Below are 13487 nucleotides of genomic sequence, written 5' to 3' on the forward strand. Positions count from 1 at the left end.
AACTCAAGACTTACAATTTTTGACTTTTTTTTTTGCAAATACTATTTTTTTTCCAAATGGGCCCTTTTTTTAAAATTTTTTTTGTAGTCAAAAGAAAGCTTAGGTCCATTCCTTTAAGATATTTTTAGTCCCTTAGTGGGATGCGAATGGGATATCTATCAAAATAAATATTTTGTAACGCAAGACATACAATTTTTTAATTTTTTTTTGCAAAATCAAAATTTTTTTCCAATATGGGCCCTTTTTTAATTTTTTTTTTTGCTCAAAAGAAAGCCTAGGTCCATTCCTTTAAGATATTTTTAGTCCCTTAGTGGGATGCGAGTGGGATATCTATCAAAATAAATGTTTTAACACAAAAATTGTATGTCTTGAGTTACAAAACATTTATTTTGATATATATCCCACTCGCATCCCACTAAGCGATCAAAACCATCTTTTGCTTTCTTTATAGCAAAAAAAAAAATTACAAAAAGGGCCCATTTTAAAAAAAAGTCAAAAAAGTTTTTGATTTTGCCTAAAAATCAAAAATTGTATATCTTGAGTTACAAAATATTTATTTTGATAGATATCCCACTCGTATCCCACTAAGGGACCTAAAATATCTTAAAGGAATGGACCTAAGCTTTCTTTTGACTAAAAAAAAATTTTTAAAAAAGGGCCCATTTTGAAAAAAAATTCGAATTTGCAAAAAAAAAGTCAATAATTGAATGTCTTGAGTTACAACATTTTTATTTTAATAGATATCCTACTCACATCTTCCTAAGTGACAAAATAGGTCTTAAAGGAAAAGACCTAAGCTTTCTTTTGAGCAAAAAAAAATTTTTAAAAAAAAGTCCCATATTGGAAAAAAATTTCGATTTTGCAAAAAAAAATTAAAAAATTGTTACAAAATATTTATTTTGATAGATATCCCACTCGCATCCCACTAAGGGACTAAAAATATCTTAAAGGAATGGACCTAGGCTTTCTTTTGAGCAAAAAAAAAAAATTAAAAAAGGGCCCATATTGGAAAAAAATTTTGATTTTGCAAAAAAAAATTAAAAAATTGTATGTCTTGCGTTACAAAATATTTATTTTGATAGATATCCTACTCGCATCCCTCTAAGGGACTAAAAATATCTTAAAGGAATGGACCTAAGCTTTCTTTTGACTACAAAAAAAATTTTAAAAAAAGGGCCCATTTGGAAAAAAAATCGTATTTGCAAAAAAAAAAGTCAAAAATTGTAAGTCTTGAGTTAAAAAATATTTATTTTGATAGATATCCCACTCGCATCCCACTAAGCGACCAAAAGGGTCTTCAAGGATAATATCTAAGCTTTTATTTGACCTAAAAAAAAAGATTAAAAAAGGGTCCATTTTGAAAAAAAAAAGTCAACAAAGTTTTTGATTTTGCAAAAAAAGTCAAAAATTTTATGTTTTGAGTTACAAAATATTTATTTTGATAGATATCCCACTCGCATCCCACTAAGCGACCAAGTAGGTGTTCAAGGAAAATATCTAAACTTTATTTTAAGAAAAAAAAAAAAAAAAAAAAAAAAGGGCGTATTTTAAAAAAAAGTCAAAAAAGTTTTTGATTTCGGAAAAAAAATATTAAAAATTTTTTATTTTTTTTTTTAAATATTTTTTTTCGAAAGATCGAAGAAATAGCTATCTATACTATTTGGGACACATTTTGCTAAGAACAATAGGTAATAAGTTACATGGATAAGAAAAAACCCCTCTTTGACCAAATTGTCAAAATTTTACCCCCTATAACTCAGAGAGTTCTCGACCGATGTTGTTGAAAAATTGTGTCTGAGTTACTATCCAATAGAGCTAACCTTGGTGCAAATTTCATCCCGATCGGAAGACATCGATTTCAAAAGTTGGTTCACTTGACATGAAATGCCCCATATATATAACATGAAAGCCTGAAAGGTTCTCTACAAAAATATATATAACATAAATACATGGGTACTGATGAGTGAAGGTGGTGCTTCAATTTTAAATATTGCAAAAAAAATAAAAATTATTTTAAAAAAATCGCGCGATTTTTTTAAAATAATTTTTCGCCTTCGGCGCTTTGTGAATTTTAAAACGAAAAAAAAATAATAATACTGTTTGTAATGTTATTTAAGTATCGAACAGAAACAAATTTAAAAAACTTATTTTTATTAACATTTACATATTTCCAAATCTCGAAAGTAAACACTGTCAAACATGGTGGAGGAGGTGTCATGTTGTGGGGTTGTATGGCTGCATTTAGTGTAGGAAACTTAGTTTTCATCGACGGTTCAATGGACAAAACAGTGTACCTTAATATTTTAAAAGAAAACCTACTGCAATGCGCTCTAAAGTTAAAGATTGGGAACATTTCTATTTTCAACAGTAGACCAAACACACAGCCCATGACGTCCGAATATGGATAGTGCATCATGTTCCCCACAATTTAACAACTAATAATAATTTCAGATACGATACAAGTATATCTATTAGAGATGGTAACCTACAAAAATTTAATACCAAAAAATGTTGGTGGATATCTAATTAAATTGAAATTTATTTGCTTTTAACCTTAGTTTTAATTTTCATCAAATTATAAAAAGTAATGTTTTTATAACTTTTTTTCATTACAACAATTATTAACATATTTCAAATGAAATTATCAAACCATTAATAGTTTGTAAATAAAAACTACTATTAAATTAATTGTACTTGAGAGCCTGTGTATATAATGTAAATTATTGTTAACTATTGTTTATTATAGTTTAAGAGTGTTATGAATTATACTTCAATAAACATTAAAAAAAAAATTCGTCGATGTTGTCATCAGGACATTTGATAACACTGTACAACACAAAAAAAAATACAAGGTCCGATTAATAAATTTTGATAGAGTAGACAAAAAAAGACACATGTATCGGCGTTTTGAAAGTTTACATCTGAATTTCATTTGAGGGGGGGTTAAAGTATCCCAGCTCTGGCACATTCTTATTGTTAATCGGCATAAGAAACCACGTGATACTTACATTTTAGGTATAAAAAGTGTTCAGCAAATTTATGTAAAAAGTTACGGAGAACATTTTTGTAGAATATGTTAACCCTCTAAATCCTCAAGGCATGGGTCTTTTTTGTTCTTTTAAAAAAGAGCAAAAAACATCATTAAAATAGGGATTTAAGGCGATAAAATGTTCCGCAAAAATATTGTCCGTGAAATTTTACTGTAAGTCCCTGAATACACCAAAACGGAAAATTCAACCAGAAAGTCAGAAATAAAGGAGAGCTTAGGGTTAATTTCGCATTTATTAAGAATTTTATTTTAAAGTACCCCAAAAATTTAGCATGAAAAAAAAATAGTTCAAATTTAACTAAAAATCACTAATCTCTATTATTTTACCTTCGATAGCAAATTTGGATAGGAAGTATTTATTATTTACATTTTTTTAGTTCTAGGCAATTCCACTTCATTACCATACAATGTAATGAATGAATAAATATATAGCCCAAATCAGCCGAAAAAGTAAGTAGCAAAGAGTTTGAATAAAATAATTATTTTTTTTAAAATTCAGCTGTTATAAGCGCTACTCTATACATTATGTTTATAATCGGGGCGACTTTTATAAGTGGGAAGTATAAAGGGACAGATGTATTGCTGCACGTATTTCGATTATAACTTCGGAAATGCCATTGATTTTAATCGATTGCAGTTTCCTATTTGCTTAGCAATTGCAATGTCAATTGATAAAGCTCTTTGCAAGCTTGCGGACTAAGTCTAGACAATTCATGCTTTTCACATGAAAAGTTTTCAGTTGCATGTTCGCGAGTAGGAAAACCCAACATTAAATTCAAATATTTTTGGTTCTAAACGTTTGTATTTTATTACAATTCACATAAAGGTTAGAAAATATAAAATAAATAACGTACTTTTTATTACATTAGAAACTAATTGTAATCATTACTTTACGGGTAGCGAAGCACACCGGGTTTTAGCTAGTTTTCTATAAAATAAAACAATAAATGAGCCTTAGAAAATATATTTCATTAAAACCGGTTAACCATTTTACAAAAACCTGTTTCTCAAAAAACCGAAATGTTAAAGAAACCCGAAATCGGTCGAGTTTACAAAGATAAAAAAACAGGTTGACCGGTTTTCGGTTTCGGTTTTGGGCTAAATTGGCAACACTGCATCTAAGTACTCATAACACTTTCACACACATTGACCTTTAATTTTTTTAATATAATACAAACTGTTTTTATTAAATTTTGTCGTTATCTAGTGGTACTCCGGCAGCAATTGATGAAACTATAAATTCATTTAACAAGACTTTGTTTGATTACATTGATGATTGTGTACCTAAATATGCAGTTGTTAATAAATCTATCGAGATTAAAAAATATAAAAAATAAGTTTTATAGGAAGTATAAACAAACTGGATTGCTGAATGATTACACTAAATATTCTCTATACCGTGCTAAATATAATTTACTCAATCTTCACCTTTATAAAAATTATTTAAATATGATGAAACTGAACTTTAAACGTGACCCTAAAACATTTTATAAATTTCGTCGGATTTCCGTCATTAATGAAATACCTTGCAATAAATAATTTGTTTGCGGATTGATTTTCTTTAACTTACTCTAAAGCTGAATATGATACATCAAAAACTTATCCATTTTATATCCAAGAACAACAACCCATTCCATTCCAATTTATCACTACTGCCGATATAACCACTCTATTAAACTAACTTATAGATTTTTATGAGATTTATGAACGTTAAAGTAATTTACGAAAGCGGGTCTTATATGGGAGCTATGACTAATTATGGACGAACATAATAAAATTTGGTGACATGAATTCAGTATATATAAAACTTAGACCCCTTTCACACTAGGCAATTTAGTGGTCAGAGGTAATGTCGGGTTAAGGAGAAGAAAATTGTACATGCTGTTTTGTTGTTGGGCAAGAGACTTGCGCAACTAAATTGCCTAGTGTGAAATGGGACTTATTTGGAGCGAATTTCTGTAGATCCCTACATAAATTAAACATTTATGACAGATACAGTCCAATTTCGGGAGGACATATGGGGGCTAGGTGAAATAATGGACTGATTTCAGCCAGTTTCAATAGGCTTCGTCCTTGGGCCGACAAAATTATATGTACCAACATTTTATTTTTCGATCCTGGTTGAATAATCGTAGGAAATGTCCATATAGCTCTTGTAAGACGTATAACCGAATATGGATCAATCATTTGGGATCCATATTATAACATCAATAGTGATCGTATTGAGTCTGTCCAAAAACAATTTCTAATATTTGTTTTAAGGAGCTCTTACCTAAATCCATCTATATATCTTCCTCCATACATAACCAGGTTATTGGAACTCAATTTATCAACTTTAAAAAATCGTCGAACAATGTCGAATGCGATGTTTCTTATCAACCTTATTAATGGCAATATTAGCTCAGAGTTCCTTTAAGCAACTTACATTTTAATGTCCATCAACGCCCCACACGTTATAACCAAACTTTAACAATTCAATATTTCAAAATTATGGTAATGCAGGCTCATTTCGTCGAATATGTTTAAATTTTAATGATTTGTATTGAAGACAGCAGGCTTCCGACTGCAATTTATCAAAAATAAAATACACACGAAAGATTGAAGAAATAGCTATCTAAACTATTTGGAACACATTTTGCTAAGAACAATAGGTAATAAGTTACATGGATGAGAAAAATCACATGTTTGGCCAAAATGTTAAATTTTGACCCCCTCTAACTCAGAGTTCTGAAAAAATTTTGAAAAATTGTGTCTGAATTACTATCCAATAGGTCTAACCTTGGTGTAAATTTCAACCCGATCGGAAGACATCGATTTTAAAAGTTGGTTCACTTGACGTGAAATCCCCCATATATTTAGTTAGTTTATGTTATGTTTAACATAATACACAATCACTTATCCCCTAATAACATAAACTAAATTTTTTATGAATTGAAAAATAAAAAAACATCATAAAATTGGTGGACAAAATAATAAGTACATTGTGTAAATCCTTAAATTAAAAGTTACAGTTGAATATTATTTGTTTTATATATGTTAGTTTTATTAATATCTTTTAACCCGACAAAGTCGGATTTTCTAGATATTTGTGTACAATTTTATTTCTAGCATCATTTTCCATTATGTCTACACTTTTTAAAACTAAACTAAACATAATGACTTGCAATTCATTGTAGAATAACGGTAGATTTGTTGTTAAAACGTATGTAAATCATTTTCCATTTTGTTATGATTACAGTGCGTACGGATTTTAAGTGGCCACTTCTTTACAAGTCTGGGAATTATTCTTACAAATAAATTTATTACATCCCGAATATTTATTTAAATATTTCTAGCTATTTGGACGATTTTTTTTTTGCTTGGACCAGCACTCAAGGGATGACCCCTACTCATCCAATGCATTGTGTTGGAACTAGGAAAATAGGTTATGGGAAGGAGGATAGAGGGAGTAGTGTTTGTGGGCATTTGATTTGAATTTTCCTACATTGAAAGGGATAGGAAATATTTCGACAGGAAGCTTATTCCACATACGGACGGTACGGCTAAAAAATGAATTTTCTCTGTAGTGTGTTGTGCGATCCACTGACCAATCGATCACGAATGGATGAGCCCCCGCTGTTGAACGCGTATTTCGTAAGAAACTACGGGTATCGAAACAAGTTCCCTAATTTCATCAGAACACATTCCATTGTAGTACCGATAGAACAGTGAAACACAAACCCCATTGCGACGATGCTCCAGAGAATCAATCCAGCTGGATACCCTAATGTCACCGATAAGCACCATCGCCCTCTCCTGTACGCGGTCAAGTAACTCCAAAATAGACTTCGAAGCACCGACCATTTTGGGTTGGATATAAGTGGTTTAAATAGTAAGAAGATCAGATGAAGTGAAGTATTTCTTAGCACTTGAGTGCTTCTTTCGACTCTTGAAAAATATGTTTTGTCCAGCGAATATCACACTGAATTCTCATGCCTAGAATATCTAGAGCTTCTGATTCCTTAATATTTACACCACCCATAGAAACAGATGAAGCAACATGATCTGTCGTGCGATTGTGTGTTAGCGTACAACATTGAGTCTTACGTGCATTAAAATCGACTCTTGTTTAATGGTGTTTTCTTTTCTGACATAAATGATGCATTTATTCTGCCTTTTACCCTTCTTTATGTTCTTTTCTGAAAAAAATTTAGATTGGTCGTGTTCTTTTCTAATAATGTTACCATAAAACCCTGAATATATTAGAGTTGGGTTTATTAGCTCAGCTCACTGAAATGAACTAAGTCGCTCTTTTAGCTCATTAGCTCAGTATGTTGTATAAGGACCATTTCATTTTGAGAATTGCTTGTAGTGAATTAAATCAATTATTTCTGTTGTTAGTTGTAAAAACACACAGTCTTTTGACAATTAGAGATTTATGCGTGAAATAATTGATTAAAATTTTAAAAAATTAAATTGTATTTTATTTAAACTAATATTTTTGCGGAAGAAAGAGTTAATTTTTTATTATTTCTAATTTCCGATGCTAACCAAATGTTTAGACAATATTTGTTAAGCAGAACATTCACTAACTACAAGGTATTCTTTTACCACAAAATAATAAAATTACCAAAAAGCTCAAGATATTAACTGGAATTTGAAAAAGGCAAACTATTTTGATGATCTGATAATTGCGATCCAAAATAAAAATGTGACAATAACTAAACCAAAATGAATATTGTTGCAATTTTTTGGAGGTTTTCCCATTTACATAATGTTAGTTATCAATTGGCAAAATATATATTATTTACCTGACTTTTACAACTTATATATACAGTGACGGACAATACAATAGAATCACTACATATGAATTCGATTAAAGCGGTAAAACTACAAAATTTGATTTAAAAATTTAAAATTTTTTCATTATCAGCCCAATTATGAATAAAAAATTCCCCGGGAGTTTGTTCCCAGGGAGTTTTTCCCATTGAATTTGAATAGGAAAAATGCGAAAAGGGGAAAAATTCCCGCGGAATTTTTATTCATAATTGGCTGTATATATTAATGCTCATAACGTAAACAATAAATAGAAAAAAATAAAATAAAAAAATAACACATTCTTATGTTAAAAACGATGTTAAATCTAAAAGACTAAATAAAATATGCGACATTCAAATAGAATCAATCAGTCTTAAAATGATTAAAAATAAAAAATCATCATAAGAATTCGTTGTTTTCTTAATATTTTGTTGCATATCAATTATTTCTAATAACAGCATCAAATCTTTTGGGGATTGAATTTAACAAACTTTCGCATGTATATCGGGAAATTGCATACCATATTTCCTGAATTTTCTGCCAAAGTTCTTCCTTGATTTAAGTCTGGTTATTGAGACGGCCATTCCATAACATGAATTTTGTTATATAAAAACCATTTTTTGGAAAGACCTGACGTGTGCTTTGGGTCATTATCAGGAAGAGCCATTTTAAGGGCATATTCCATTCTGCATGTGGCTTTATAACATTCTCCAAAATACAAGTGCTTATCCATATTTTCTTTAATCCAATAAATTGGACCAACGCAATAACAAGAAAAGCATCCCCATATTATAATATTTCCCCAATCATGTTTAAACGTTTTTGGTTTTTGCCATTTTTTGGACGTCTAACCCATGTCTTATCATCACTACCAATTAAATTAATGGTCGTTTCGTCCGTCCACTACACATTTTGCCACTTTTTTATATTTTCTGACCCACACCAATCCTTATGATTGCTCCTGGTTTTAAATGAAATATTGGTAGTGATTCTATTGCAATGTCCGTCACTGTATATGATCAACAACATTTCTACTAAAAATACGAAAGCAAAATAGTTTTGTGATACAATGTATAAAAATATTTTCAACATTAACTTAATTATTTTATGATATAACAATATATAAATAGAATTTCTGAATTTAAGGAATACGATTTTATTGTTTTACGAAATAAAAAATAACGTAAAACTGTCATTCCAAAAAACAGCGGAAACCCACGATAGGTCGCTCATGGCAGCTGACAAATGTTCTGTTGAAGAAGCAGTATAGTAAACAAGTGCATAAGATATATGTTTTCTAAAAAAAGTGATTGAAATAATATTGCTAATTTAATTAAGAATATTAGTACTTTATATTTTTTAATTATGTTTTTTGGTAGATATAATCCCACTAATGTATTTTCGAAATAGTATTTTTTTTACTAATTACATACTTTCAATTACAATTATTATTTTAACAATAACAATTATGTATTTCCCTTTTTCATTATTATTTTATGAAATTTACTTAAAAACTGTAGCAATACTCTTTCTTTATTTCTTTCTACATCACCATACCATAAATAAATTCACATTCATTTAATAGCACACATATAAAAATTCCTTCATGAAAACAAAAACAATTTGAATAACTCCAATAATTCTTGAAACCAAAATATATACGCGGCAGCATACGATCATATACATACATAACAAACCTACATTCGAATGATCGTTTTATTTTTGTAGGACACAATACTCACTCACTTTTCAATGTCAGTGAGCGAAAGAATGTTACAGAATTGACGAGTAAAGTGAAACATGTGAAACATTGAAGATGACAAATGAATGTGTGAATATTTTTGTCCCCTTAAAATCGAACTTCGAAACATTAGTTATTTTTTTTTTCCGAAATGTGCCAACTTATGTTTAGTTTTTCCATATATTTCAATAAGTTATATGTAAATAAATATTAATAATATCTAGAAGTATCATTTAGTATAGTAGATATTTACAAATATATATCAAAATTTTAAAGGTGTATAACTCGTAAAACTTAAGAGAGCAGACAAATTTTTTGACATTTTTACATTTAGGCTTTCATAGGTCTTCAAAACTAAAATCTTTTCAAAATTCAACCTGTTTCGTTCCTCATTTAAATATAATTATGGATGGCAACCGAACTTCAGTTGCGTTGTCATTTTCCTAAATGGTATTGCAGATGGCAACTGGCAGCATCATTTTCTGTTGCCATTTGGCAACCAAAAATTTGTGGTTAACCTCTGGCAACGCAACTGAAGTTCGGTTGCCATCCATAATCGACACATAAAACAGAATGTATAGAGTAGCGCTTATAACAGCTGAATTTTAAAAAAATATTTACAAACACATTCTTGTGTACATACATGTGTAATAATTATTTTATTCAAACTCTTTGCTACACACATTTTATACCTAAAATGTAAGTATCACATGGTTTCTTATGCCGATTAACAATAAGAATGTGCCAGAGCTGGGATACTTTAACCCCCCCTCAAATGAAATTCAGCTGTAAACTTTCAAAAAGCCGATACATGTGTCTTTTTTTGTCTACTCTATCAGAATTTATTAATCGGACCTTGTATTTTTTTTTGTGTTGTACAGTGTTATCAAATGTCCTGATGACAACATCGACGAATTTTTTTTTTAATGTTTATTGAAGTATAATTCATAACACTCTTAAACTATAATAAACAATAGTTAACAATAATTTACATTATATACACAGGCTCTAAAACGGGCTCTCAAGTACAATTAATTTAATAGTAGTTTTTATTTACAAACTATGAATGGTTTGATAATTTCATTTGAAATATGTTAATAATTGTTGTAATGAAAAAAAGTTATAAAAACATTACTTTTTATAATTTGATGAAAATTAAAACTAAGGTTAAAAGCAAATAAATTTCAATTTAATTAGATATCCACCAACATTTTTTGGTATTAAATTTTTGTAGGGTACCATCTTGTAGTGGTGTGGTGGTCAGCTGTTTGTTTAAAAGAAAACAAACAGAAAACAAAATAAACGAAAAGGGACTGAGTGGCCAGATTGCTAGCGGCGCGGCTAAAGCTCGCCGGATGGGGTGGTTCTTGCCGGCAATCTGGACCACGGACACACACTGACACAAAATTCATACCAGCATTTGGGGTATTTAATAGAAAAAAGGGCCAAAAGTAGTCCTGCATCTCCATACGGTCATTCCTATACACAAATTATGACCCTCCCTCTCGAGGATTCATCCTCGCCATGACGTCATCTTACTCGACGTCCCAGATCTTCCCTGCAAACATTTAGTCACCCTACTTACCGCCGATTATTAAAAATTTACCACCTCATAATAATGACAACACTTTACAAATTCATTTAAACATTATAAAAGGTTTTGTTTATTTAAAATAAGAGATTTAACAAAGTTTCATTAGGATTTAATTTTAAGGTTAGCAAATTTTAAGTTTTAATTATTCACAAATTTTAGTTTTAAGTTTTAGCAAATTTAGTTTTCTTTTTGTTATATTTGCAAAATTTAATTCCAAGATTTTAGCAAACTTTAGTTTTATGATTTTAGATTTAAGATTTTAACAACATTTAGTTTTCAAATTTTAACAAAATTTAGTTTTTAGCTTTTGGCAAATTTAGTTTTTAGTAACTTTAGTTTTTAGCAAATTTAGTTTTTTAGTTTTAAGATTTTAACAAACTTTAGTTTTTTAAATTTTGTGTTTCAAGTTCCATTTAAGTTTTTTTTTTTCTTCTATTTCAAGTTTTCCCTTTTATTTCAGGTTCACGATATATAGCTAGCTGGACTGATCTCCCAAGGATGGAAGTTTCTCGACGACAGGTGGTTGCAGGATGGCTTTCTGTCCGTCCGTTTTATAGTCTGTTCGGGTATTTCAGGTGAGTAACAAAAAAATATATTATAATTACCTTTTAAATAATTTGTTATTTTTTTTCTCTGTATATACTGGTTTCCGGCAACCTATGAGTTCAAATCTACCTCGGGATTATTCTTAACTAGGCCTGAGCTCAATCCTATCTTTCTCGCGCACGCTTGGACCAATTTCATCCAGCGGACTGGCTTCGAGCAACTAACGTAAGGTATGCCTATAAACGAATATATAGCTAGATATATATTTCCCTTTTTTTTTTTGTTTACTAAATTTTTTTTTATTTTTTTTTTATATATAGAAATTATCTAAAAGGACTGGTTCTGTTCGTCCTGTCGTTCGGGTAAGAGGTACACTTACTAGGTCGAAAACCTTAATACCTGGACACCACAGGACTGATGGTGCGGATCTGCCAAAGTAGTCCCACGATGGATGGAGCTGGCGATGGCGTGGCTCAGCGTTGGCTGATTTAGTTTTAAGTTTCTGTTTTATTTAGCTTTAAGTTTAACTTTATTTAGTTTTAAGTTTTATTTTAAGTTTTGTTTTAAATTTGTAAGTTATTAAATGAATAAAAAAAAAAATATTCAATTTAAATTCAGATTTTGCTTTTGCTGACGGCCACGGGCTCCACCTTCTTCTTAGGCAGGGAAAAATGAAAAAGGACCGGCATTTTAGCTTTTAGGGACCGAGAAACCTCGGTTGGCAATATTGTTCCCAATATATTCTTTTAACTTCAGCCATTTGCAGTGTAGTTCTTTGTTTTTGTTTATATTTTCCAGCTGTCAAATTGTTTACATCCCCGCGTTGCCAACTTTCTTTTCGTCTTCTTCTTTTTAAATTTTGCCCTACTACAGGGTGCACACGACAATCTCTAATAGATATACTAGTATCGTATCTAAAATTATTATTAGTTGTTAAATTGTAATTTACCGCTATTATATTAGCACGTTTAAAATTATGATAAAAAATAGGCGTGCCATTTTCATTTTGAATAATATTTAATTTATCTAAATACGAAAAGGCCTCCGGTGGTACAAATCCTTTTTTTAAGGTGTGAGATATAAACTCTTCATTTGTATAGTATTGAGCCATTATTAAATTGTTTTCTTTACATAACGACGCTGGTTTATTTCCTTTAAATAAACCGGATACTTTTGATTGCAAATAAAAGCCGTTTAGTAGTTTGAAAATTGTAACAACTCTTTATTTATTTAAATGTACAACAACAGAATTAAATAGTCACTCAATGTTTTTTATACACGTTTGCAAATTCACAGAAATACAGACACAATTTATAATGCACACGAATTTACTTGAAAAACACAACACACTTTAAGGCTCTAGTTGATGTTTATTCGAAAAGCGTCTCTGATAAACTCACTAACGACTGCAACCTCTGCCACTATTTATAACACTGCATTACCATCTAGAAAGCTCTTTAACTGTCAAAGTTTGAATATTCTAGATCATACGCCATCTGTGGTGTACTTTCTACAATGTTCTTTAACTGATTATTCGAACTCAAATACAGCGTTGCAATCAAATCAACTGAAAGCTTTTATTTAACAATGCCCACAGATATGTTACAGTTTTACAGCATTGTTACTTGAAAGCATTATGCTACTTTTAAATCAGCCGTTAAAATCGTTATATTTGAATTCAAGTACTGCCCCCCGCTTAAGCCTGTTCGTCCCGAATAGGCATAGATTCACTTCTCCCATAGGCAGCTAGTCGTTCTAGA

General features: G+C 30.2%; 1 long non-coding RNA gene across 1 annotated transcript; it reads left to right on the top strand.

The window, feature by feature from the left end:
• The first annotated feature begins 11593 nt into the window (after positions 1-11593).
• On the top strand, positions 11594-12340 carry LOC135951112 (uncharacterized). Its single transcript, XR_010575954.1, has 2 exons — positions 11594-11957; positions 12062-12340. It is a non-coding gene; the product is annotated as an uncharacterized LOC135951112 (long non-coding RNA).
• The last annotated feature ends 1147 nt before the right edge of the window (positions 12341-13487 follow it).

Source organism: Calliphora vicina, chromosome 2 (genome assembly GCF_958450345.1).
Source record: "Calliphora vicina chromosome 2, idCalVici1.1, whole genome shotgun sequence".
Taxonomy (NCBI): Eukaryota; Metazoa; Arthropoda; class Insecta; order Diptera; family Calliphoridae; genus Calliphora; species Calliphora vicina.